The sequence below is a fragment of the Pongo abelii genome, chromosome 15 (assembly GCF_028885655.2).
Source record: "Pongo abelii isolate AG06213 chromosome 15, NHGRI_mPonAbe1-v2.0_pri, whole genome shotgun sequence".
In the NCBI taxonomy this organism is placed as follows: Eukaryota; Metazoa; Chordata; class Mammalia; order Primates; family Hominidae; genus Pongo; species Pongo abelii.
In genome coordinates this window covers 55,481,731-55,504,353 of record NC_072000.2, presented here as the reverse complement: position 1 = coordinate 55,504,353, position 22,623 = coordinate 55,481,731, and the positions used below count along the sequence as shown (strand labels likewise).

The following is a 22,623-nucleotide window of genomic DNA, read 5'->3' as shown; positions in this document are numbered from 1 at the left end:
AGGGACAAATATTCTCCTAAGGAAAGATACACTACATTATCCTCAATTAAATCCGGTAACAGACTTAAAGCACAGCCTTGGGGATTAACTTGGTAAGGTGGCTAAACAGATTCCTGGCGCCTCAGTGCTTGAGTACTAGGAGCATTTCAAAGATTCACATGAACCAGAAACCTGGGTGAGGGGAATAGGGCTGCTTGGAATTTTTGACAGGGTGCTTCAGCTGTGAGGCTAAGTTCAGGTGAGCTGAGGCTAAGACTCAGGAACTGAAAAGGAGGGTCCCTGTTTGTTCTCCTTGAATAAGTCTTTCTCTCACAGTTAAAATCATTCCTTCAGCAGGCCAGGTGCAGTGGCTCACGCCTGTAATCCCAGCACTTTGAGAGGCTGAGGTGGGCAGATCATGAGGTCAGGAGATTGAGGCCATCCTGGCTAGCACGGTGAAACTCTGTCTCTACTAAAAATACAAAAAATTAGCCGGGCGTGGTGGCAGGTGCCTGTAGTCCCAGCTACTCGGGAGGCTGAAGCAGGAGAATGGTGTGAACCTGGGAGACGGAGCTTGCAGTGAGCTGAGATCACGCCACTGCACTCCAGCCTGGGCGACAGAGCGAGACTCCATCTCAAAAAATAATAATTATAATAATAATAATTCCTTTGGCAAATGAGCCAGAGAAAGAAGTCCCTAGAACACCCAGCATTCTGAAATTTCACAATGATGAGTCTTTTGAGTCTTGGTGTAGCTCTTTAACCTTCATTGTGCTGGGTCCTATGTAGGTCTTTTGAAGCTGGTAAACTGTGTCCTTCACTTAGGGGAAATATATGCATATTCTTAATTTATACAGAAAAGAAATTTATTTCTAACAGTTCTACAGGCTGGAAAGTTCAAGATCAGGCATTACCAGGTCCAGTTGCCTCATAGGGTCTGGTGTCTGCCCCTAAGATGGCACCTTGAATGCTGCGTCTTCTGGAAAGATGGACAGTGTGTCCTCACATGGCAGAGGCAGAAGGGCAAACGGAACAAATTCCCTCCTCTCACCCTTTATAAGGGCATAAAATGGGAAAATATTCTTATATCACTTCTTGGGTAATTTTCTCCTCTTGTTTTCCTTTTTCCTATTTTTTGTTTTCTTTCTTTCTTCTTCTTTTTTTAAACCCTCTTATTACTTAAATGCTGGACTTCCTAGAGCAATCCTCCTGGACTCTTGTCATTTATCTACCATTTTCTATCATTATTGTTTACTTCGTTGTTATTGTTCCATTTGCTGTGAGATTTCTTCAACTATATTATCTGAACCTTATCTGAATGTACATATTTTTAAATTTTAGTTACCATCTCTTCATTTTCCAAGAGTGCCAAATGTTTCTTTAAAAACAGCACTGGGAATTTTATAATGATAAAAAGAATAATTCATCAGGAAGACATAAATTTTTTTTTTTTTGAGACAGAGTCTGGCTCTGTCACCCAGGCTAGAGTGCAGTGGCGCTATCTCGGCTCACTGCAAGCTCCGCCTCCCGGGTTCACGCCATTCTCCTGCCTCAGCCTCCCAAGTAGCTGGGACTACAGGCGCCCGCCAACACGCCTGGCTAATTTTTTTTTTTTTTTGTATTTTTAGTAGAGATGGGGTTTCACTGTGTTAGCCAGGATGGTCTCGATCTCCTGACCTTGAGATCCACCCGCCTCTGCCTCTGCCTCCCAAAGTGCTGGGATTATAAGTGTGAGCCACCGTACCTGGCCAGGAAGATATAAATATTATAAATGCATATGCATCTAATAACAGTTCCCAAAAATACATGAAGCAAAAATTCACAGAATTAAGGGGACAAATAGATTCCACAATTATATCAGGTGATTGTAGAACCCCATTAGTAAGCAATTCATAGAAAAACCAGAAAAAACATCTACATAAATACTGAAGGTATGCGCAATATTATTGATCACTCTCTAACTGGCATTTATGGAACAAACATCCAGCAACTGCAGAATATGTATTCTATTCAAGTTCACATAATACATTTTTAAAAATAGGCCATATGCTGGTCAATAAATCAATAAATTTTAATGAATTGAAATATACAGAGTGTATTTTCTGGCCACAGTGGAATTAAATGAGAAATCAATAACAATATGGCATCTAGAAAACCCATAAATATCTAGGAATTAAACAACACCATCTTAATTCATAAATCAGAGACAAAAATCACAAGGGAAACTAAGAAATGTTTTGAACTGAATGAAAATACAATGTACCAAAATTTGTGGAATTCAGCTAAAATAGCTTTAAAATGCATATAAGATAAAAATAGAAAAATTAAAAATCAGAGAATGATAAAAATAAGAGCAAAAAATATAAAGATAAGAGCAGAAATAACCAAAATAGACAGACAATAGATAGATAAAAGAGAAAATTACCAAAACCAAAAGCTGTTTTTTTTGTTGTTGTTGTTGTTTTGTTTGTTTTTTTTTGAGACAGAGTCTTGCTCTGTCGCCCAGATTGCACTGCAGTGGCACGATCTCGGCTCACTGCAACCTCCGCCTCCCGGGTTCAAGCAATTATCCTCCCTCAGCCTCCCAAGTGGCTGCCACTGCACCCAGCTAATTTTTGTATTTTTAGTAGAGGCAGGGTTTCACCATATTGGCCAGCCTTGTTTCGAACTCTTGACCTTGTGATCTGCCCACCTTGGCCTCGCAAAGTGCTGGGATTAGAGGCGTGAGCCACCATGCCCCGCCCGAAAGCTGAAGTTTTAAAAAAGATTTAAAAAATTGACAAACCCCTAGCTAGATTAATTGAAATACAGAGAGAAAGAGAGAGAAACACAAATCACTGAGGAATGAAAAGGGGGCTATCATTATAGATTCTACGAGCATTTTAAATTTTTAAAAAATGAAAAACTTTGTGTTAACAAAGTTTTTAGACTAAATAAAAATTCTTGGAAAATACAACTTAATTGATACAAGAAGAAACGGAACATCTGAATAGCCCTGTGTCTATGTAAGTATTAACTTTTTTTTTTGAGACAGAATCTGGCTCTGTCAATTTGTTATCCAAAACCTTCCCCCAAATAAAACTCTAGGTGCAAATGATTTCCATAGAAAGGTCAATCAAACATTCATAAAAGAAATAACAGCAATCTTACACAAACATTTTCAGAATATAAAAAGAATACAGGACACGGTGCAACTAATTTTATAACCCTAATACCAAAATCTGACAAAGACATCACAGAAAAAAAATTAAAGTATTTCTCATGATAGACAAAGATTCTTAATAAAATGTTGGCAAATTAAATCCAGAAATATTAAAATAACATATCATGGCAAAGTAGTTTTTTTTTTTTTCTTTTTTTTTTTTTTTGAGATGGAGTCTCGCTCTGTCGCCCAGGCTGGAGTGCAGTGGCGCTATCTTGGCTCACTGCAAGCTCCGCTTCCCGAGTTCACGCCATTCTCCTGCCTCAGCCTCCGGAGTAGCTGGGACTACAGGCTCCCGCCACCACGCCCGGCTAATTTTTTGTATTTTTAGTAGAGACGGGGTTTCACCGTGTTAGCCAGGATTGTCTCGATCTGCTGACCTCGTGATCCGCCCGCCTCGGCCTCCCAAAGTGCTGGGATTGCAGGCATGAGCCACCAGGCCCAGCCATGACAAAGTACATTTTATTCCAGAAATGCAAGATTGGTTTAACAGTAAAAAAAAAAAAAAAAAAAAAAATGTAGGCCGGGCGCAGTGGCTCACGCCTGTAATCCCAGCACTTTGGGAGGCCGAGGCGGGTGGATCACAAAGTCAGGAAATCGAGACCATCCTGGTTAACACGGTGAAACCCCGTCTCTACTAAAAATACAAAAAATTAGCCGGGCATGGTGGCGGGGGCCTGTAGTCCCAGCTACTTGGGAGGCTGAGGCAGGAGAATGGCGTGAACCCGGGAGGCGGAGCTTGCAGTGAGCCGAGATAGCGCCACTGCACTCCAGTCTGGGCAACAGAGCGAAACTCCGTCTCAAACAAACAAACAAACAAACAAAACCCAAACGTAATTCACCACATTAACAGAATAAAGAAGAAAACCCATATGACTGTTTCAATAGATGTAGAAAAAGCATTCGCAAAATTTATCACCTATTCATAAGAAAGGAAGGAAGGAAACGAAAGCAAGTGAAAAGAAGATCGAGTAAATTGAGAGTAGCAGAGAATTTCCTCAAACTGATAAAGATCATTGACAAAAAAATCTACAGCTAACATCATGCTTAATGACAAAAGACTGAATTGTCCCCCTGCCCACCCCCGGGTTTGGGAACAAAGCAAGAATACTTCCCTTCTCTTCTATTCAACATTGTATTGGAGGTTCTAAAAACGATGTCAAACTTTTTAAGAAAAAGGAAAATTATAAAAGAAGTAAAACTGTTCTTATTTTTAATTTTCATAGAAAATTCCCATGAATCTAGAAAATGCTTATTAGAAAAAATAAGTGAATTTAGCAAAGTCACAGGATACAGTACACAAATACAACACTTACATTTTTATATACAAGTAGCAAAAATTTTAAAATAAATTTAGAAAAAGTTTTAGTAGCACCAAATAAAAATATAAAATAGGAATAAATCTGCCAGAATATTTTTGAGACTTTTACACTAAAAACTACAAATCATGGCTAACAAAAATTAAAGGAGGCCTAAATAGAAAGATATACCACATTAATGGATTGGAAGACTCAACATGGTTATGATAGCAATTATCCCCAAATTGATTTTTAGAGTCTATGCAATCCTTATCAACATCCCAGCAAGTTGTTTTATAGAAATTGATAAGCTTCATATAAAATTTACATAAAATTGCAAAGAATCTAGAATAAGGCAGTTTTAGAAGAGAAGGACAAAGTTGGAGTACTTAGCTTTCTTTTAAAATTTATAAAGCTACAGTAATATTAACAACAATTTTGTACTGGTAAAAAGATACATACATCAATAAATAGAATAGAGAATTCAGAAATAAACCTTTACATATATAACCAATTAATTTATGACAAAGTGCCAAAATGATTCAATGGGGGAAAGAAACGGCTTTTCAACAAATGGTACTGGATCAACTAGGTATTCATACAGAAAAAAATGAATATCAATTTTCATCTCACATAATACATAAATGCTAACTTAAAATACTGGATCATAAAGCTAAAGGTAAACCTAAACTATTAAACTTTCAAAGAATATATAGGAGAAAACTTTTGTGATCTTGGAGGATGCAAAGGATTCTCAGGACTCAAAAAGCATAAATTACAAAAGAAACAAATGGATGAACTCAACTTTTCCAAAATTAAGTTTTTGCTCTTTAAAAGATGCAATTAATAAATGCAAATGCAAGAAAATATTTGCAATCTATATAAAAGACTTGTATCCAGAATATATAAATCATTCCTATAGAGCAATAAAGTGACCCATTTTTACTGGGTAAAATATTTGAACACTTCATGAAATGTACAAGTGCCCAATAAACATGTAGAAAGATGCTCAAGATTGTTATTCATCAGGACAATGAATATTAAAACGACAATGAAATTTTATACAGCCATTAGAATAACTAAAATTTAAAAGACTGATTATATTAATTCTGGTGAGGATATGGAGCAATTGGAACTCTCATGTACTGCTGGTAGAAGACTAAATGGTACAACCACTTTGGAGAGCAGTTTGATTATTTCTTGAAAAGTTAAATATACACCTACTGACCAACTAGCCATTCCATTCTTAGATACAGTATTTGCCAATAAAAAAAAAAGGAAAACATGTTTGCACAAAGACTTGTACATGTTCATTGCAACTTTATTTTATATTTGCCCAAAATGAGAAACAACCTAAATGTCCATCATCATGTGACTGCACAAACAAATAGTGGTATATCCATGCAATAGAATACTACCCAGCAACAAAAAGGAACAAACTCTTGATACATGCAACACCATGGATGATGCTCAGTGGAATTATATAATAAAAACTCTTTTTTTGTCTGGCTTCTTTTACTGAGCATGATGAGTACGCTTATTTAAATTCTACTTATTTAGAATTCTATAAATTGCAAATCAATTTGTAGTTGCAGAAAACAAACTATGGTTACCTAGAGATGGCAGGGGGGAGGGAAGGTTGGAGGGGCTGTGAAGGGTTGGAAGGGCTCTTTTGAGACTGATAGAAATGTACATTTCCTTGATTGTTATGATGGTTGCTTGCATGCATACAAATGTCAAAACTCATCTAATGGTACATTTTAAATATATGCAGTTTATTGTTCATGAGTTATGGCTCAATAAAATTATTTTCAGTAAACTTTTAGTAAAACTAAACACAAACAGAAACAATCATTCTAGTAAACCTAAAAATAGCATTATCATTTTTTGTCTCATGACACAATATCTGTGTTAATTTTCTAAGAATGTTCATTACATTTTTCTTTCTATTTTCTACCTGTCCCTTGCATTACCTGTTTTTCCTTTTCTTTGTTATTTTGGTTCCTTTTTTGATATTAAGAGCCATTCTTTTAATTTCTGGTGGTTCTTGGCTGATTGGAAGCCTGTATATGTGGCAGGGAATGAGCTTCATAATTCCCTTGAATGATTTCATAAATTGTTGATCTAGCAGATATCTAGTTTTTAATGCTGGAGGGCTCCTAAATTTCAGTTTCTGCATGCAATTTCTCTTGGGCTTGTCTGTTCCCCTACAGAGCAACCCTCCAGCCCCCTGCTTCTGGCATATATACCTCGCTGGCAGCATTCTGGGGGCCAAGATGGGTAACAGACCTCACCATTGAGTATGCAGCTCTTCCTTCCCATTTACAGACCCCTGACCTCACTACTACTCTACATTCTGTCTGGAAGTCCCAGAACTGAGCACCTCGGACAACACCTCCTGTGGTGGGTATCCGTCTTTCACTATTATGGAGAAGGCCAGTTTTCTTGTTGCCCAGAGTAACAGGGCAGGAGTGGGGGTAGTTTTTGCTAACCCAGTTCTCCTGTTCTCAGCTCTATCCCATCCCTGCCTTCAGAAATGCCTGGAGAAATAACTGGAGAGTTCTCCTGCACGAGTTAGTTGGCTTTAGCGTACATTCTGCTCTCTCTGTTCTAAGTTAGGGACCACTTCATTTGTTTTCTGTCTTCCAGAAATTTATTACCTCTCCTCTGATTTTTTATTTTTTTTTTCCTTCAACTTTTAAGTTCAGGGGTACATGTGCAGGATGTGCGGGTTTCTTACATAGGTAAATGTGTGCCATGGTGGTTTGCTGCACAAATCATCCCGTCACCTAGATATTAAGCCCAGCACCCATTAGCTCTTCTTCCTGATGATCTGTCTCCCCACACCACCTCCTCTGCTGTTTCTTTTGCTGTTCTCATTGTGCTGGAATATTTTATTCCTTCACTATCTTTAGAGTTGAGTTTTAGGTTGGAGCAGAGATAAATATGAGTATAACTGCACTCTTTAAAACCTCAGACCAGTGCAGTGGCTCACACCTGTAATCCCAGCACTTTGGGCGGCCAAGGTAGGAGGATAGCTTGAGCCTAGCAATCGGAAACCAGCCTGGGCAACATAGCGAAACCCCGTCTCTACAACGAACTAGCCACACATGGTAGTGCACACCTGTAGTCCTACCTACCAGAGAGACTGAGGTGGGAGAATTATCTGAGCCCAGGAGGCTAAGGCTGCAGGGAGTCGTGATCATGCCATTGCACTCCAGCCTGAGCAATGGAGTAAGACCCTGTCCCCTCCATCACCCCCAAAAACAGAAAAGAAAAACTCAGGAAAACATTTATAACTGTTTTTTAATATTGACATGCAAAAAACTGTTGTGGGTAAGGACTCCATACATCTTCCATGAAGGCCTACAATGTGTCTGGTAGAGTGCCAGGTATCAGAGGCACTGGAGCCTGTCTGCATGTAGTGTGCTCACTGGAACTCTTCACTGATACCTGTTTTAAGACAGTTCCTAAGAGGTTCTGGCCTTGCCAATTCTACTTCCTGTTCTGTGCTCTCTAGAGCTTCCCAGGGCCTTTCCTGTGGATATGTTCTGGGCATTTACAATTGGCCCTCCATATTCATGGGTTCTGAATCCATGGATTTAACCAACTGCAAATCGAAAATTTTCTGAGGGAAAAATTCCACAAAGTTCCAAAAAGCAAAACTTGAATTTGCTGTGCACCAAGTACTACACTGAATCCATACAAATTAAGTGATGTACAGGTATTATAAGTAATCTAGAGATGATTTAAAGCATATGGGAGTATGTGCATAGGTAATATGCAAATACTATGCCACTTTATATCACAGACTTGACCAATTCTTGATTTGAAAACAGCATGTCCTTTAGGGCCAGAAAAAGCAAATACTTTCAGTCAGTAGATTAATGCTACTTAGTGAATGGCTACCTGAATGAAATTGTGAAAATTCATGACAAGAAGAGCAAAATATTCTTTTCTAGTGAATCTGGTTGAATGCCATAGGGAAGGTTGTCCTTTTCATGTTTTCAACCTTCCTCAAACCACAGAGTCAAGGAAGGAGTATACAGCTGGAATAGCTATACATGGCAAATGCTTATTTTATTTTTATAACAATCTAGCAAGGGTGGTTAGTACTGTCATACCACATTGTACGGACAAGGAAATGAAGCCACCAAGTGATTCAGTTACTTGCTTAATGTCACATAACAAGTTGTGGCACAGAGAGGATTAGAACTCTCAGCCTCTGGGTTTTTAGTTCATTTCTTCATCTGTGAGTCACCCTTCTCCCTTTCTCTCTCTTCCTTTATCTCTCTCTCTCTCTCACTCTCTCTCTCTTCCTCCCTTATTTTCTTCCTCCCTTCTCTTTATTTTATTTTGACACTTGATCTTATGGATCTTCAAAATTCAACTTCCAAAGAAGCTTAATCTTATGAACAAATGCAGAATGGCCCAAGACCAAGCCTTTCCTTATCTACAGGTACAGGATTCTGATGGAGCAATTCTGGAGACACATACACTAATATCCAGCAGGAACCCTCACCTCTTGATTACCAGGAACCAGAAAGGTGGGGTCTACCCATTTGGTCTCAATGAATAATTGCTGCACAGAAGCCCAGAAGAAGGGGAAAGCCCGAGTCCTAAACTCAGGAAGGGCCTGCCTACACCAGGAGCCAGTTCAAGCAGGCACAAGCGGGAAGCACAGTCTCACCAAAGGAAGAGTTGGGAGCAGGTGAACCACACCCATATAATTTCTTACCACGTACACAGCATCTCCCCATACATCAACTCATTTGTATTCACAACCCCCCAAGGCAGGTATTATTGACATCATCCCATTTACAAAAGAGAAGAGGATTTCAGCCTCAGAAATGTCACATGACTGGATCACACACTTAGTAAATGGCAAAGCCAGGACCAGAGCCAGAGTCCACTGGATCCAATCCCACACTCTTCTCCAACATCTCACAGGAAGAATTAGTCCCACTGCTTTTTAAAAGATGTTTCTTCTCTTTCCTTCCTTCTTTCTTTCCTTTCTTCCTTCTTTCCTTCCTTCTTTCTTTCCTTCCTTCCTCTCTTCCTCCTTCCTTCCAGTCTGCTCCCTCTCCCTCTCCCCTTTCTCCCTTCCTAAGGAATTTCTTCTGATAAGTTTTATTACAAGAATAAGAACAGCTAACATTTATTGAGTGCCTGCTGTGTGCTAAGCACCTTGCATGGATTTTCTCTTTACTGTTATCTCCAATATGTGGGTGAGAAAACTGAGATACTGAGAGAGAAGTAACACCCACCAGTTGGCTAGTAACATGTAGACTCTAGGATTTAAACCCAGGCAGTCTGACCTCAGAATCTACTCTCTCCAATTCATCACTACCTTCCATCTCTATTCAAAGTGAGAAAAGAAAATTGCTTGATTCTTACATTGACCAGCAAATTGGTGGTAGGCAGAGTTTTTAGGAAAACATGGTTCTCACCTGTTGGGGCCCTCACCGATATTATGGATGAGGCCTTTCTCTGAGCTAAGTTTTTTATTTTTTAAGGACATCAAAAGACCAGTAACTCCTTGTATTTTCTATTCAGTATAGTGCTAAATGACATTCAGGTATTATTCATAGTGGTTTCAGCATTTGACTGGTGAGATTTCCTCTTCCTATCAAATGTCTGAACAGTTCTGATCTCTGTTATTGGGAATAGGAACAGAAAGGAAGTAGCCTTTAACTTATAGCTAAACTTTATGGACACAATTGATGGAAGGTTTCAGAGGTGGAAATTTTTTGGCACCTTTTATTACTTCCTCTGGAAGAAATAACTGGCAGTGGTAGCATCTAATCATCATTTTCTTGTCTGATCATAGGTAAGTTCAATGGTCAAGTACCTTGCTGTAGTCTAAGAGCAAAAATAAAACTGCGGGCAACTGTAATTCCTGGACTGAGAAATTTCTCACGGAAATTCTTTATATAGCACATGTCTCATTTGTTGTAATAGGTGTGCTTTATCTTTCTGGGAAAGGTATACACAGCTCTTGTGTGGCTTAACTCAAGTACACATGTCTGTAGTCAAAATCTGCTAATTCCATTGGTTTCCCTTTGTGGCTCTTTGGATCTATAAAAGCAAATCTGACCAAAGGGTTTCCACTACCTTTTATATAAACTATATGTAGGGAAGGACTTGTTTTTCCCTCTCACTCCATCGTAAGCCAATACTTCTAATGTTTACAAAAATAAATTACTGAAAGAAAAATGAAAAAGGAACATGCAATACACATATCCAGATTTTTTAACATAAAATCACTTTATCTTATTACCACAGTTTTAAAATATTTAGTTCTCAATCTTTGTACTTTTCACAGACCACTAATCAACATCTCCAGGATCTACTCCAGAGGACTACACCTCGATTAGTTCCAGTTGAGAACATTTACAGGAAACATATCACTTGCTTTTACTAATAATTTAACCGATTTCTTGAAATCAACCTGATGTTTCTATGAAGGTGGTTTGAGATGTGGTGGTCCAAGACCCTTTTCCAGCTTTAAAACTCTGCTGATTTTTTAGAAGGCTTTAAAAAATATGTATCAAGAGCCATAAAACGTTCACATCTTTGACCCTGTAATTATATTTTTAGGAAACTACCTTAAGGAAACATTACTTATGCACAGAGGGAGTCAGTAATTAAGCTTTTAGGAATCTGCTTTATGGAAATAAAAGCACGCATGCACAGAAGTGTTAATTGTAGGTTTATTGAAAATAACCAAAGACTAGAAACAATGCAAAATCCCTGAATGGGAAGAATGTAGAGCAAATTATGTTCCATGCTTCTCAGGGAAGCTCCTCTTTCTTACATACCAGACAAGGTCAAGTTCCCCCAACAGTTCCCTCTCATGGTTCATGTGTGTTTCCTTGACTAAATAAACATCTGTGTAATTATTTAATGTATTTCTAATACAAGGCCCTGTTTCTAATTGTTTTCTCCAACATATTCCCAACACGTGTTATAATTTCTGGCATATAGCAGCTGTTCAATAAATATCTGTTGAATGAATAAACACATTATATATGAATAAATTCTAATGACTTGGAAAGATTTCATGATATGATATCAAGTGACAAAACTGGGATGCAAGATTATATTAACGGAAACAGTAATTAAATAAAGAGTACCGTTTTACCTTGTTTAGCAAGAACTTATCAGAATAGTGTCAGGAAGGCTAAAAGATTAGCCATAGCCGAAGCTTGTAAAATAAAAAAAAAATGAGAGTCAGTAATTTTAAGTCAGCTATAAACGTCAGCTTTTTTTTTTTTTTGAAACGGAGTCTTGCTCTGTCACCCAGGCTGGAGTGCAGTGGCACGATCTCGGCTCACTGCAAATTCCGCCTCCCGGGTTCACGCCATTCTCCTGCCTCAGCCTCCCGAGTAGCTGGGACTACAGGTGCCTGCCACCACGCCCGGCTAATTTTTTGTATTTTTAGTGGAGACGGGATTTCACCATGTTAGCCAGGATGGTCTCGATCTCCTGACTTTGTGATCCGCCCACCTCGGCCTCCCAAAGTGCTGGGATTACAGGCGTGAGCCAGCGTTAGCTTTTTAAGGTATAATTGAAACAAGGAGAAAAGCAAAGAGTATTGCTTGGGAAAGGGAAGAGAGAAAGCAGAAATCCCCAGTGACTGTTTTACCTCTGTGCTAGCAACAGAAAATCTGGTGCTTAACCTAAAGAGGGTTTTGAACAAACCACGTAAAGAGGAAATTTCAGTGCCAGACAGGCAAGAGGTTAGTGAGAGAGGGCCTAGTCATTTCAAGTGGCCTCAAGAATCCAGGCCCATGTGAATTGGATTCCAGGGCCTACAAGAATTTCAGAGACACCAATGGTCATCTTTGAGAGATTAGAAGAATTAGAAAAAATAGCAAATGGCTGAAGAGCATGATGCCTTGTCAGAGAAAGTGATTTTTGCTCTTTGTTGCTACAGAGAACAGAAGCAAAACCAATGGATTTCAGTTATAGGTAAATAGATCTAAGGGTCAATATAAGGGGGGAACTATTTAACTAGCTGCTAGCACCGTTCAGCACTTCACTACATTGCCGTGTGCATCTCTGGTGCTCCGTACCCTTCTGACAGATACGATGGAGGAGGGATGGGTTGTTAGTCCAGACAACCTCTGCCATCCCTGCCAATTCGAGGAAGCTCTCTCATTCTTTCTGGCAGCCCAAGCCACTAAGTCACAGCCTTGCTTCCTGTACCAGTGAGCTTGAGCGTTTTAGTAAGTACCCTCCTTCATTTCCATCACCAGCCCTCTACACAGCTTAAGCAGCTGCAGACATCTCATCACTAAGACCTAGAGTACATCATGGCTTGTGAAGCAAAATCCACAGTTGGTCATACTGGAAATGACTGGACACCATGATTCACCCTTTGCTCACCCCAACACCAGTCCAACCAAAATAATCAGGATGCAGACTAGAACACAGTCCAGGTGGCTTTCAATTCTTCATTTTCACTTTGCTTATCTTCTAGTTTTCCTAGTTATAAATAATCAAACAGCCAATTGGTTCTGGAACTGCATCACTAATGGTCTGTAGAGATAGTATTGAGGAATTCACTGAATTTAGGAAGACCCAGAAAGGACTGTCTATCAAACTTCAAAGGACTTAACCCATTTAAAACACAACAAAAACCCTTGGAGATAAAATGCTGCATAAAGACACTGAACAGCTTGAAGATAAGATACATAATCTCAAAACCTTCCATGGAAGCTGTGAACATGCTATCAGGATCATCTCCCAAAAATGCAATTTACTGTGAAAATCTAATCAGTCATTGGGCAAACATTTCCCTGGACTGATAAGAGATTGGGGTAGGGGTGAGAGGAGATGGGAAAGGGGCCATGCAAGAAAAAGGAACAGTTAATAACTGGTATTGATCTCTCATATCATATCAACACAACTCTCTTCTACTCTTCAAAAATCATGAAAAATGACAACATGCAAAGCCAGATAGGTCAAAGAGTGAACCACTGAATTTTGGAAACAAAGGAATCAAGTTATTCATATGGAATGCAAGTCTGCTCTTTACCTCCTTTATCTGGCCCACATTCCAAGGCACCTTAAAAAGGTTAATAAACAAACAATCATGTCAGAACCCAAGCTGATCTCAGAGCAGGCACAGGTTGAGTTCTCAAGATCCTCTTCTACTGCCAGGATTGACTAAATATTAATGATTTGGTCCATGTGTTCCCCATTAGTAAACATCCATTCTATGTTAAGGCATTCATGCAGTAGGTGCTAGGAATGCAAAGATGAAAACACACCGTCACAGCCTCCTAACACATACTCTCTCAAGATGCTCCATGCAATGTGCTTTTTATAAGCCAATCATTTTGCACTATTGAAAGTTCCCATAAATAATATTCTTTGACCTATTGATTAGACCCTTCACCCAATTATAGCAAAGTGCTACCATGTGACCTGCTCAGTTTCTAATACCTGGAGCCTACACCTAACACTTGTATAACTGGGGCATCTTAGAAAGCACAGCTCAGGTGTCATATTTAGGAATGGTGGATGTTCAGGAGGATCATCTGCAGGAAAAATGGGGGACATTTCTCTAACCGTTTGCCACATCATTAGCTTCAAATGGAAAATAAGATTACAAAGCAAGGACCTGAAATCACAGGTACTCGTAGCTTCCCATATCTGCTTTTTATAAAAATGTTTCATCAACCACAGCGCCTACCCTTCTGTCATTGGTTCGTTTTTCTTTTTGTTTTGTTGTTTTTTTTCTAGTCATCATATACTTGATGATTTCCAGCTTTTGTTATTGCCTCTCTATGTTTTCAATTCTCTTTTTAATTTTGTTTTTAACTGACTCAGTAATTGTACATGCGGATGGGATACACTGTGATGCTTTGATACATGTTTACGTTGTGTAATAATCAAATTAGGGGATTTAACATATTCATCATCTCATACATTTATTATTTCTTTGTGGGGAGAAAATTCTAAATTCTCTCTTCTGGCTATTTTGAAATACACAATACAATATTATTAACTGCTGTGCACTAGAATATATTCCTCCTGTCTAACTGTAACTTTTTGCCCATCGGCCAATCTTTCCTCATTTTCCTCTCTCTTGCTCTCCCTAGCCTCTAGTAACCACCATTCTACTTGCATGAGATCAACTTTTTTAGATTCCATATATCACTGTGAACATGCAGTATTTATCTTTTGATGCCTGGCTTATTTTACTTAATGTCCTCCAGGGTCATCCATGTTTCTGCAAAGAACAGAATTTCATCCTTTTTCTGGCTCAGTAGTACTCCATTGTGTATATACGCCACATTTTCTTTATCCACTTTCCATTGATGGACACTTAAGTTGATTCCATGTCTTGGCTATTGTGAGTAGTGCTGCATAAATGCAGGAGTGGAGATCTCTCAACAATATACTGATTTCAGTTTTGGAGCATTGCTGGATATGAACAGACACTTCTCAAGACATTTATGCAGCCAACAAGCAAATGAAAAAAAAGTTCATCATCACTGGTCATTAGAGAAATGCCCATCAATGATAGACTGGATAAAGAAAATATGGCATATATACATCATGGAATACTATGCAGCTGTAAAAAAGGATGAGTTCATGTCCTTTGCAGGGACATGGATGAAGCTAGAAACCATCATTCTCAGCAAACTAACACAAGAACAGAAAACCAAACACCATATGTTCTCACTCATAAGTGGGAGTTGAACAACGAGAACACATGGACACAGGGAGGGGAACATCACACACTGGGGCCTGTCAGGGGGCGAGGGGCTAGGGGAAGGATAGCATTAGGAGAAATACCTAATGTAGGTGATGGGTTGATGAGTGCAACAAACCACCATGGCACGCCTATACCTATGTAACAATGTTGCAAGTTCTGCAGAATGTATCCCAGAACTTAAAGTATAATAAAAAAAATTTAAAAGAAAAAAGAGAAAAAGAAATATTCCCACAGGATGATGATTCAGCCAGAAACAAACACCCACCCAGAGCCCCCCTCAAGCCCAGTGCTTCCTAAGACTTTATCTGTGTCCAGATGCAAGGAACCAACCGCTCCTCTCCTTCAATCCTGCAGGCTCTGCCCACCCACTGCCTGAAAATAACAGGGAGATCAGGCACAGGTCCAAGACCTTCTCCTAAATTTTAATCCTTAATCTTCCCCCTGAATACTAGGCCTCTGCTGACCTTGAACTTCACCTTCCCCCATCTTTGCATCTATCTGGCTTTTCGAGGGAGGCCTGCCCTCGGCAATGGAGAGTTCCAATTCCCTTACCTCTCCCTTTACTACCTCCTCCCTATACCAGAATTCTATGCTGTCTCCTCTCATTCCCAGACGTTTGCTTTTCCTCCAAATTTCCTAAATCCTATGACTATTAACCCTGAGTTTGAAGCTGTTCTCTGCCCAGTGTTCTCCTGCTCCTGGACCCTAGCCCAGGTCACCTGACTCTACCAAAAGAAGTTAAGCGACTCACCCAAGATCACACAGATTGATAATGGCAAAACTCAGAGCTAAAAATGCTGCTACAGTGTCCGGGACAGGTTAACACTGACAAGTATATATTTGAGGAAATAAAAACTGCCCGACAAATGCAAGAATTTACAAAACCCATAAATATAGTATCCAAGGTCAAGAAGTTTATAGGCTTTAAAAACTCAGCTCAAGATATCACCACAATGACAAGAGCAGTCAGCAATAATTATTGAAAGATCCATAATGGTGCCTTAAGAAAATCACTTCCTTGGAAACTGCTAGAAGGAGCTAGAACAGTATTGCTCAAACTGTGTTCTATGGAAAATTAAATTCTTGGGATGTGAATTAGTATGCCTTGACAAAATAGTTTCATAATCAGGTTAGCTTAGGAGGCATACTCTATATCCCCCTTGGGATTCCCAGTGCATTTAAGTATATTTAATGTCCTAAGAAGTCCTATAGTAAAGAAACTTGTTACACTTGATTTAACCTAATCTTTTCTAAATTTACTTGACTACTGCTCACTGGCTCGCTCGCTCTCTCTCTCTCTCTCAACAGACTACCTATTTGTCCTGAGAACACAGTTTGGGAAATTCTGAACCAGGTTTATTTAACAGGTTTTTTTAAAACTCCTGATTCTTTAAATTTAATTATTAGCTAGAATGAACCAAACTACTGTCTTTACTCAATTCATGGGATGATCATAAATCCTGTGCCATTAGATCCTCTGACATATGCTCTTCATTGAAATGCATCCTCATTCAGTGCATTCATTTTTTTTTTTTTAATTATAGGACCTAACAAAAGGAATGGAGAGTAATCACATCATTCCAAGACTCTTCCTTTGCAGTCCTGTAGTCACAGCTCCAAAGACTCTGGGTTTTGGATTAAGAGCTGTAACTGCTCAAGAAGAATTCGTGAACAAAAGCACATCTTTCTGAGGAGGCAGAATATTACAGGCCTATGACACCAGAGTGCTGGAAGAGGCACTAGAGGTTGGCAACAGATTCCAACATCTCATAAACAAGGAAGCAGCCTCAGGAAGGTTGGCAGCTGCCAAACCCATAGGCTAAGCAGTGGTGGGGCTGGGATTCAAACTCAGATATTTTGGCTCATCTGCCAGGAAATTTTTCCTGTCCTGGAATTATCTGCTCTTCTCAGAAGGGAAGAGCTCAGTCCTCTTCATCCTGAAACCCATCATAGGAAAGGCAAGAAGGAAATGCACCAAAATGTTAACTGTGGTTGACACTGAAGTGGTAATTTGGTTTTTGTTCTATTTTTTCTGCATTGACCAAAATGTCTACAAAGGACATGCTTTGCTTTTATGCCAGAGCAAAGTTATGTTTAAAAAAATTTTAAAAGCCAGAAGGTAAAGTACATACCCTGAAAAGCATCGTGTGTGTGGCTCCGCTCCTAGTCGTTGACCAAAATAAGCAGAGCTAATGAAATGCCATGGCATTTCCCTGTGCCAAGGGAGGCATTAGGCTGTGATCAATGAATGACTCACGGAGGTAGCGTATAGAGGCCTCCCTGGTGGCTGCTGGCGGGGCACCGGCTCTCTCTGGTAGGCATTGTGCTGCTGTGGCTTCACCCACTGACTGGCATGGAGCACAGCCCTGCTTCATCACCTCTGGTAATTTCCTCTTAAAGCATGTGTCTCCAGTGGGCTTTGAATGGCTCCTCCGTGATTTCTAAACTCAACCTAACTGAGTATACAACTTTAATTGGAAAAAAATTGCTTGACGTTGCCTTTCTGTATTTATACACCAGCCTCCCACCTAGCAAAAACTAACTGTGTCTAAAAACAAGCCTAACCGTGTCTAAAAGCAATACTTTTAGTATTTTAATGCCTATTTTGGAGTCTGAGCAGGTTGTACCTTGTTTACATATAAGGGGTGAGTGTGTCTGTGTGTGTGCACACGTATGTGTGTGTATGTATGTGTGCATGCATGTGTGACTGTGTCTGAAAGCAATACTTTTAGTATTTTAATGCCTATTTTAGAGTCTGAGCAGATTGTACCTTGTTTACATATAAGGGGTGTGTGTGTGTGCACACATATGTGCGTATGTATGTGTGCATGCATGTGTGAGACAAAGCTAATCACTTAGGTCCTTCAATTCTAACGAGAATAATTTGATAATCCCCTCAATCAAAGAGCATGCATTCAGTCACTTCTACAATATCTATTTACTAAAGTTTTCCAAAAACTGTATATCCACTGTACCTTAAAGTACTCTGAATCTTGGACTATTATCATTCTTCTTAAAAGTAGCGGCTGAGGGTGTCTTCATGTCCATCATTTCCATCAATACCTCCTCATTTCTCAGTCTTCTCTGCCTGACATTAACCACAGCTCTTTGCTTCACAGCTTCCCATTTCAGGCTGTTATTGCTCCTTCCCCTACCTCACCCTAATCTGTCCTCCCTCCCACAGTCTCAGAGTATGTTGGGTCCTCCCTGCCAGCCCCCGACTCAAAGCCAACATCCTCCTCTCTGGTTTTGAATCCATCTCATATCATTTTATCTCCCCAGGGTCCCTGATGCATTAATCACCTCTCTTGGGCACCACATCTTTAATTCTCTTTTTTTTTTTTTTTAAACCAGCTTTTCCTGTCAGTTTATAAGCTTGTTCAGTTCTCACTCATCTTAAATTACTGCACCTTAACTTTACATGGTCATCTGGTTGTTGCTTTATCTCTCTTGTTCCCTTTTCCTCAAGCTACTCAGATGATTAGACTGAACTCACTGTCTCCATTTTCTCAAGTCACATTCTGTTCTCCCTGGAAACAACCTGGCTCCCATAATCAAACCACTGAGAGGGTTTCTGCAAAGATTACTGATGATGAGACATCGTCTTCCCTCCTCAAAGTACTGGACATCTTCCTTGTCATTGACCCTAATGACCGCTCATGCTTCGAGACACTCTACTCATATGCCTTCTAACACCCTGTCTTCAGCCTTTCCTTCTTACACTCTGACTGTTCCGTCTCAACCTGTTCCATTGGCCCTTCTTTCTAGATATGCTCCTTAAACATGGAAGTTTCCAATGTTTCATTCTCCAGCGTTTTATTCTTGATTCACTTCCCTTTTTATGCTACTACTTGGGTGACTTAACCCACTTCTGTTTATGCTGATGGCTCCCAAATATACTCTTTCCAAGTCAAAGTCCTCCTGTTCTTGAGCTATAGACTCATTCCAAGTTCCTTCTTGATATCCTAACTTAGTTGCCCACTGGCACCTCAGTCAATATGCTCCAAATCAAACTTATTATCTCCTCAACATTCCAAACTTACAGCTTCTTCTACTATTCCTCATGTTAGTTTGAAAACCATCACTAGAGTGACCAACCATCCCTATTTTCCCAGGACTGAAGGGCTTCTGAGGATGTGGGACTCTCAGTCTTAAAACTGGCACAATCCAGGCAAATGGAGATGGTCTCTCTAATCACCATCCACTCATCATTGGGCCTAGAACCTTAAAGTCACCTTTGACTCGGCCCTCTTCATCCTCTTCTTCCATCTGCCTGTCCTGCTAATTTAATTTCCTAAATAGTTATTAAATTCCCATTTTTCTTTCCAACCCTCGCTCATGCCCTGATCATCTCTTGCCAGTTTTGCTACCCTAGCCTGCTGAGTATTCTCTCCACTGTCCGTTTTCATCTTTTTTCGATGTATGCTGTATTCAACTGCTGAAAGAATAGTTTTAAAACACCAATCTCCCCCCATCTCTGCCCTGCTTAAAGCATTCCATGGGCATCCCATTGCTTGGGATAAAGCCCAAACAAGTTGATATGTCAAAGTCCTCCATGGGTGTCTTAATCTGTTTTGCATTGCTATAAAGGAATACCCAAAGCTGGGCAGTTTATAAAGAAAAGAGATTTATTTAACTCACCATTCTGCAGGTTGTACAGGAAGAATGGCACAAGCATCTGCTTCTGGTTAAGACCTCAGGAAGATCCCAGTCACGGCAAAAGGAAAAGTGGAGCTGGCATCACATGGCAAGAGAGGAAGTGGGGGAGGTGCCAAGCTCTTTTAAACAATTAGCTCTTGTGCGAACTAAATAGAGTGAGAGGCCAAGTGTGGTGGCTCACGCCTGTAACTCCAGCACTTTGGGAGGCTGAGGTTGGCAGATCACTTGAGGTCAGAAGTTAAAGACCAGCCTGGCCAACATGGCGAAATCCTGTCTCTACTAAAAAATATACAAAAAAATTACCCGGGCATGGTGGCACACGTCTGAAATCTCAGCTGCTTGGGAGGTTGAGGCAGGAGAATCAGTTGAACCCAAGAGATGTAGGTTGCAGTGAGCTGACTTCACACCACTGCACTCCAGCCTGGGTAACAGACCAAGACTCTATCATACATATATACATATATGTATAGAGTGAGAATTCAGTCATTGCTGCTGGGATAGCACAAAGCCCTTCATGAGATATCTGTCCCCACGACCCACATACCTCCCACTAGGCCTCACCTCCAACACTGAGGCTCAAATTTCAACATGAGATTTGGAGGAACAAAAATCAAACTATATCAATGGTCCACCTATCCCTGGCCTCACCTGTGTCATGCATTGAACTTTATGTAGGTATCTACACAGGCCAGACTGCTTATCCTCAGCTCTTGCTGTGACCTTTTCCTGGCATGTCCTATCTCTACCTCATCTCCCTTTGTCACCTGGTGAATTCCTCAAGATTCAACTGAGGTTCAAGACTCAACTCCTCCATGTCATTACCTGCAGGAGGTCTTCCATGACATGCCCACTCTGCAGGTGGGTTAGCTGTTACCCAGATCACCCTCCACAGTGCACTCAGATGGTCTCCTTACAGGTCAGTTTTTCCTCTGGGCTGCCAAATTCATAGGAGTAAACACAGCATTCTCCTTGCCTCTGTGTCCATAGCATCTAGGACAATGCCTGGCATAAAATACACCTCAACAAACATTTGTGGAATTTATCTATCTATTTGAGGTGCAAGCTAGTGGCCAGCAGGTCAAATCCAGCCCATAGTCATGGTTTCTTTGGCCCACATGATGGTTTTTTATTTTTTTATATATCAATGTTTAAAAATCATGAGATCTCATACAAAAATCCCAAATTCTGGAATCTCTTGAGAAATCTAAATATCTGGAAATGTTAGGTTCCTATTTTGTGTGGTAGCTGACCTCATGAGAGAGCACCTGTTAACATCTTAGCCCACATCTCATTCAGAGCCTACATCTCTCCTGGACCCTGGCGGGGAGCTGCTGGCAGAATCTTTTGATTGAGCTTCATTTGGAGGAGCTTCTAGGCATTTGCTCATCCTGAAATAGTGAACTGATGGTTTAGAGACCAACTTGGTTGTCCCAGAATGTTTAGGGTAAACAAGAAACCCACACTGACCAAAAAATTCTGGTCTGGTTTTCCGTCTAGATTTCTATCTAATATCTAAATTTTCATGCTGTAATTCCTATCCTCAATTTTTGAAACTCAAAGAATTTTATCTTAAATTTTCTTTCAGACATCTTCCCTGAAGAGCTCTAAGAAAAGATGGTAGTGATATTATCATCTTCAAACTAGCACTTTCCTCACTGCTATCTCATTTTATTCTTACCTCTGTGGCAGTAAGTCACAGGGTCTTGATATGAGAGATTCAATTTTATAAGTATATTGAATTTTCGCCACAGGTATGATTGTTTTCACAGTAAACAGACAACAATCACATGCACAAAGACGTCTCAAGAGCTTTTTACATCTTAACTGTTAACAGCTTTATGAATTTTAATGGTTCAGGAAAAGTTTATTTTTCACCACAGGCCCAGATGGAAATCGCTGCCATCAGGAATAGCTGAAATCCCCAGCTGTGATAAAGGAGCAGATTTCCAGGCAGAGGAAATCAGAGTATGACCTACTGGTGCTGCCATCTGTTCCCTTATGTGGACCCAAGAGCTGGGGGGTTCCTGTGGGACCCAGGAACCATCAGCTGTGGGTTTGTGTTTTATTGGATTTAATTCAGCCAAGGTTCCTGACTTCCAGGCTTCCACAGTCACTCTTGAATGTTTGGCTCTATCAGATACTGCTACTATATGCTTTTTGATAATTTTTTTATTAATAATAAAGTTAATTAAAATTAATTTAATTGAGAGAATTTGGTGACACTCTTTGGGATCACTACAGATACCACCCAACATACTCAATTCAGAATTGCCAAAGAGGGACTTCAGGGCCTCCTGCTGTTTCAGATGGCCTTCTCTGGAACAGTGGGCCAGCTCCTTCTTTGTGGCTTTGGAACTGTTCTGCAGCAGCACTGACAGACAAGAAAAGGTGCAGATTAGCCTGATAATCCCATAAGCTGTGATGGGAAAATCCACTGTGCACTGAGATTCCTTTCTCATTGGGTGGATCTCAAAATCACCACATGCTCTTTTGTTGAACTACCCTGAAGACTGATTTTCATGTTTTTCCCCAAGAACCTCCCACTGAAGAATGGCTAAATGCCAGACACTGACTGCCACAGGGAGAGCTTGGCCTTCCCACTATCCCTTTCCCTCTTGCCAAAAACACTCCAGGAAACTCCCTCTGAAGTCATGCATATCTTTTCTGGACTGTGACCCTGCCTGTGCATGACTGTGGCCACCAGCAGCTGGGTACAGCAACTGAGGGGCAGACATCTGCTCTGTAATAACAGC

At 40.1% G+C, this 22,623-nt stretch overlaps 1 long non-coding RNA gene across 2 annotated transcripts in view; it reads left to right on the top strand.

Moving 5' to 3' along the window:
* Positions 1-22,065, top strand: part of LOC134760082 (uncharacterized) — a 202,895-nt gene extending 180,830 nt beyond the window's left edge. Inside the window, exons 3-4 of one of the 2 annotated variants that reach the window (XR_010136978.1) lie at positions 16,756-16,956; positions 21,751-22,065. This is a non-coding gene — a long non-coding RNA (uncharacterized LOC134760082). Of the gene's footprint in view, positions 1-16,755 lie in introns of both variants that reach the window. The other variant, XR_010136977.1, reaches the window with a different exon arrangement.
* Positions 22,066-22,623: the final 558 nt, after the last annotated feature.